Genomic DNA, 6,261 nt, shown 5'->3' on the forward strand with positions numbered 1-6,261 from the left:
CTGATTTTTAATCCGTACTACATGGTCACAATATCTCTGAACCTAGCTGGGGCGTGAAGCTCCCTCCCGTTCCCCTTTCACCCCCTGGCGCTCGTCCTGTTGCGTCAGTACGGTTTGCAGTTTCATTTCATAATGTTATGTATTATTTACGTTTCATATTGTTATCATTGCTTCGTTTTTGAAGTTTTCATCGTTACGTTTAATAGTTTCATCAATTTGTTGATGATAGTTCTGTTGTTTTGTGTTCGCTACAATAGTAATGCTAGAAAAATAAATACTTTTTTCACTTAATCCATATTCTTTCATTGATTTCTCATCATTATAATAATAATAATCAGCATAATATCATAAAACCTTAACATTCGTTGTTTATTTATTAATAATAATATCCTAGCTTGTTTTGCACACCGTACACAAGCGACGATGTGACGTCATGCATCAGACTATCAGTATGTGGCTGTCTCCCAGAGGAGCAGGCAGTGTTTATGGACTCACATTTATCTACGGCCATAATGTACTTCCCTTACTTGAACATCTTTCGTTCAAGCCGTTGTTTTAAAGACAAAAACTTCTTTAGGCACTTAAGGTTCGAAGTATGGGTATTTCTACTATTATAATATTATATTCTTTGGAATGAGGAAAAAGTTTCCTTACCGTCACGCCGATAGTATTAATATCTTTACTAATACTTTTTTAATTATTAATACATATAAAAATTTCGTGTTACGTTGTATGGCAGTGATGAACTAATTACTTAACTACTAAACCAATTTTAATAAAAAAAATTGTGCAAAAGGATAGTTTTATTTCCATTCGTGACCCTTTATATCTTATAATTTCATATGTTATTTTCGCATTAATAATTCTGTGTATTACTTATATTGTCATTACAAGACCAGGGAAAAAATAAATTATATGAAATGTTGTATAGGTAGATATTTTTTTAATGGAAGAAAGGGGAACTGGTCTGTTAAGAGATCATCGCCGCCCACACTGTCTTACGACACCAGAGGAATCATGAGAGCATCGCTGGAGTTTAAGAAAAGTTTAACGCGCTTTTTTTAAACTACCCATGTAGTATTGTCCTGGAAACACCGCACAAGGGAGCTCATTTCAAATCTTGGTTGAGCGTAGAAGTAAGTTCCGTGATAACCGCACTGTGGAGGAACGCCAGACATCTAGATGGTGGGCATGTTTTTCAAATTCAAATTCAAATATTTTTATTCAAAATAGGATTTATAATCACTTATTGAACGTCAAAACCTACCACCCATTCAAAAGAGACTGCCTCGCACCTGAGAAGAATGGCGCAAGAAACTCAGCGGGCTTTTTTTTTATATAAAATATGGATTACAATGTAATATCGTACAATAAACATTTATAATTAAAGAGCCTGAGGGTGTTCGCTTTAATCCCAGTCCGTGGTGTCATTAAGAAAATCGTTTATGCTATAATAACCTTTCCCACACAAACGTTTTTTAACAATTCTTTTAAATTTCGTAACACATTTGTTTTGTACATTTTCTGGGACCATATTGTAGAAGCATATACATCGCCCAACAAAAGACTTACTAACTCGACCCAAACGAGTAGTAGGCATAACAAGTTTACATTTGTTCCTCGTGTTAACATTATCAATGTCACATTTTCTAGAAAATTCCTCAATGTGCTTATGAACATACAAAATATTATCGAAAATGTATTGAGAAGCAACAATCAAAATGTTTATTTCTTTAAAGAATCATTAAGAGAAAACTCTTAATGATTCTTTAGGACCTAGGTTATAAATCGCGCGAATAGCCCTCTTCTGCATGATATCCTATTTGTGGCGCGTCGTGTGAAGGTTGAATTCAGAGACAGGAAGCAGGTCAAACAGCTTTTCGGAACACTCCCCGTGATAAATGCGGTAGAAAACACACAATGAAGCGACGTCTCTACGCATCGCCAAATAATCTATTATACCTTGTACATGGTCTAATGTTTAACTTATACTGGGGTGTGCCAGACCAGAGATGACAGCAATACTCCAGGACCTGTGGAGTATAGACCCGATACTAGCCGTGGCTGTAAGGGAAGTGTTGTTGAACTGCGGTGATACGATAAATGGAGTTTTTAGTGGTAAATGCGTAAACTTGAGTCTTCTGGGGGTTAAATTAGACATGGTTCATTTTATCCCATTCCGTGACGTTCTCAAGATAGGACTCGATAGAAGACAAGTTTCTTCCCGCACTGGTCGACTATTTCCTGAGAGAGACATCTGCATGGCGGCATCTCCAGTACTGTCGTCTGCATAGCAATGTATGTTGGAAGCGTCCAACTTATCATTGATATGCCAAAAAAGACTGTAGGAGATATCACACGGCCTTGGGGAACTCCAGCGCTCACGTGCTTCGGGTTCGAGCAATAACCGTCGATAACGATCTACGTATGCTGCGCCCAGTGAGGAAGCTGGAGGTCTACTTGCATAAACTCTCGGGAAGCTCAAATGATGGAATTTTTGACAGACGTGCTTTCTGCCATACACGATCAAAGGTTTGAAAAAAGCATTTTGCCAAAGCAAGTTGAAAGCATTCAATCATTGATCTCCGTCACTCATCTATGTGTTAGGTATACCAGAAGATCGCCCGTTACAAATATGGGTTTACCCAGTATGCCAACTTGCTGTTAATGCCAATTAACTGCACATAGCAGGTATCTATATTTTAATTACCAGTCTGCGAATTTCTTATCAGTACTCCCCAAGTCCCCTATACCAATTATTACGAATGTAGTTTCATGACGTTTACCAAGTGTTGTTGCAATATAATCTGTTTGCACTCCCCAAGGTAAATAAACTTATTTCTTTATTCTATTATTATCAAAGTAGTGCAGTTATAATATATACATATAAAATACATTGAGACCGAACACGTCTAGGATAAGAGACTTAAGTGACAAATAATTAGTTCGTTGGTATCATTGTCTTTGAATCGCTTTCAGTTACATTGGTCACAGTCGCCTAACTATCTAACTACCGTGTCGCCCGTGAAATTTCTTATTTTTTATCAATGAGACGTTTCAGAATTCGGTGGCAATCAAATAGATTGTTTGTCTTTGTACAGTCCATTTACACAAACTGTAGATATATAGGTATTATAGAATGTCATCTACGCGTTTGACTTGTAACTGCAGAGTAAGAATTGGTTGTTTGTTACACCAAAGACGTCTAAAGTAGGGGAGACCGGGAATAAAAATAACACTTTGTACTTTTACCTTGATTTCTGGCTGGGAATTGTTATTGTCATTAATTAAATAATTACTACCATATAAATTCAGTTGATTACTAGTAACGCGATTAAAAAAAATTAGAGTTAAAAAAAAATCAGTTGTTACTTTCGACCATGTAGGTAGACCAAAAGCACACAATACGTTGTGGGTCGAAAGTAACAAGACAAAGGGGTTGGTATTGAATAAAATATTATAAATTATGAATTCAATTAGTTATGTATTTGAAGACTTGTATTATTAAAAAAAAATTTAACAAAAAAAAGCAAATGACTTCAAAAAATCTATTACTTATATCCAAACAATAGATATAAAATGCACTAAAAATGATAAAAATTATTGCGTATTTTTAATACAATCTAATTAATATAATTCTATTTTTTTTATGGAAAAGGAAGACAAACGAACGTACGGGTCACCTGGTGTTGAGTGATCACCGCCGCCCACATTCTTTTGCAACACCAGAGGAATCACAGGAGCGGCGTTTTTTTTTAAAGTACCCATGTCGTATCGTCTCGGAAACACCGCACAAGGAAGTTAATTCCACAGCTTTGTAGTACGTGGAAGAAAGCTCCTTGAGAACCGCACTGTGAAGCACCGCAATACATCCATATGGTGGGGAAGTTATCCGTACTTGTGGCGTGTCGTGCGAAGATAGAATTCGGCGGCAGGAATCAGGTGTAACAGCTCTTCGGAGCACTCCCCGTGATAAATGCAGCAGAAGACACACAATGAAGCAACATCTTTACAAAACGCTAAGTGATCCAGCCGTTCACAGAGCACTCAGTCCTCGACAATTCGAGCTGCTTTGCGTTGGACGCAGTCAAAAGGATCGAGCTGATACTGAGGTGCGCCAGATCAGAGATAACAGCAATACTCCATATGTGGCCAGACCTGCGCTTTGTAGAGCGCTAGAATGTGGGCCGGCTTGAAGTATAGCCGTGCTCTATTTATGACGTCCAGTTTCTTCGAAGCCAATTTGGCTTTCCCTTCCAGATTTCAAGACCCAGTATTCGGAAACTAGGCGAATTCTAGTTACGATTATTGTTATTGTTGGAATCGGTGTCCTCCCTCCACGGCCCCGCTATCGCTTCTCGCCTAGTCACTTCGCGACACAAGCACATCTCACCACAAACCTGCCTTGGCTGACACGAAACCTGAAGAAGACTAACTAATTTGTCTGAATAGACCTACAAAATATTGCAATGCAGCAATCAACGTAATCACATTGCAATTTGTTTACAGACAGTTTGATATTCAGCCACAGAGCGCACCAATACTGTAAGTGGTTAAGGAGTTCCATTGATCATCATATTTGACTACGACCATTACTTGGCCATAATGACGTTACGGTAGGTGACTCAAATATCCGGATAGCATATTAGAGATTCAGCTGAGTATCGTTAATTTGCTCCTAAGAATCGAAGAGTTTCTTTACTTTGTCATGGATCCCATAGTCAATCGACAAAACCTCACTAAACTCATCAAACTACCCTTGAAGTATATCCTTTCCAATAAAAAGAAAAATTTAAATCGGTTGGCGTGATATTGAGTTATTTTATCAATCATTTGTCGCGCACATTCTTAATGCAAATTTTAGACTTTTATGGTTTTCTCATGGATGCCACTGTCAAATCTGGACCAAATGGGTCCACACCGGAAAAACCAGCTTTGAGACAAAAATAATCATCGAAATCTGTTCACCCAGTCGAAAGTTCTGAGGTAACAAACATAAAAATACCATCGAATTGAGAACCTCCTCCATTTTTTAAGTCAGTCAATAAACTTCTGCATTTTAAATGCTCAAATATTATATATCTTAAGAGAGTAAGAGTTAAGTAATGAGATCAATTATTAATATAAATCATTCTTTTATAATCAGACTATTCAGTATGATTTTCCTACTCAGACTCATAATTTTTATCATTCTATAATTAACCACATTCTATAATCAATACATCGTATCTATTCTTCAATTGGTCGACAATTGCTAAATGTTTCTGAACAGACGAGACAGTGCTTATGTCTGTTCGTCATCGTTACATTTATTTTCATTTGTCTTTTTTCCTTTTCCCATTCCTTTTGTTGATATCAATTTCCTCTTACCTTTTCCAGTATCGGTTTGTAGTACCGTTTTCTTGGCTTTATTTCTTTGGAGATATTCTTGTTCAATTGACTTTGTTCGGGCGTGTCCGTCAGTATTGCAGCCTTATGTTTTTGACGAAATTTAATTGCTTCAGTCGTCAAACCAGCTTATGGTAAAGGTCTAAAATTTGTTTTTCTTCGCTATCGCTATTTTTATTCGCTGACTCGTATGCCAGTTACGTAATTCAGATGGAGATAACCCAACATATACTCCACAGCACTCGATTAAATAATCCTGTAGAAAAACTCAGTCCAAGCAACGGTTGCCCAAAACTGCGCTTGTAGGTATTTCTAGTTTTTGATTTTTGTTATTAATCAGTATAAAGTTACATGGGAAATTTATTTTTTCCATGGCTCAAATTTTTACACCATCTACAGCTGCTTTTCGATACACTTCCGCGGCAGTAGTTCCAAGTTATTATGTTAAAGACATACATATAATGTGTTAGGTACTTGTATACCCTTCCTGTTTTTTTTAAAAACGTGTAATTATATCCTTAAAACGGAACGTGCTAGGAAAAAAAGTAATTAAACAGGGTACAATCAATCTAGTCAAGATTCTTTACGACTATGTAAACGTTAATTAAGAAAACGTTGAAAAATCTACTTTTGATTTGTGAAAATATGTCCTGTCACCAGGGGCGTGCATTGGTTTTTCAGCAAGGTAGGCACTCGCCTAGGTCGCCTAAAAAACTAGGTTAGATTTCACTAGTCGTAGTTGCGCATTAGTTTGACAGTACTAGGTTTTTTTCAAATCTGGAGACTGCCTACCGTAGGTATTTAGGATCTAGCATAAGGAAAAAATTTAGGAGTGTGTGTTCAATACAAGTTTGGGAATAAATTGCGGAACCA

Source organism: Leptidea sinapis, chromosome 1 (genome assembly GCF_905404315.1).
Source record: "Leptidea sinapis chromosome 1, ilLepSina1.1, whole genome shotgun sequence".
Taxonomy (NCBI): Eukaryota; Metazoa; Arthropoda; class Insecta; order Lepidoptera; family Pieridae; genus Leptidea; species Leptidea sinapis.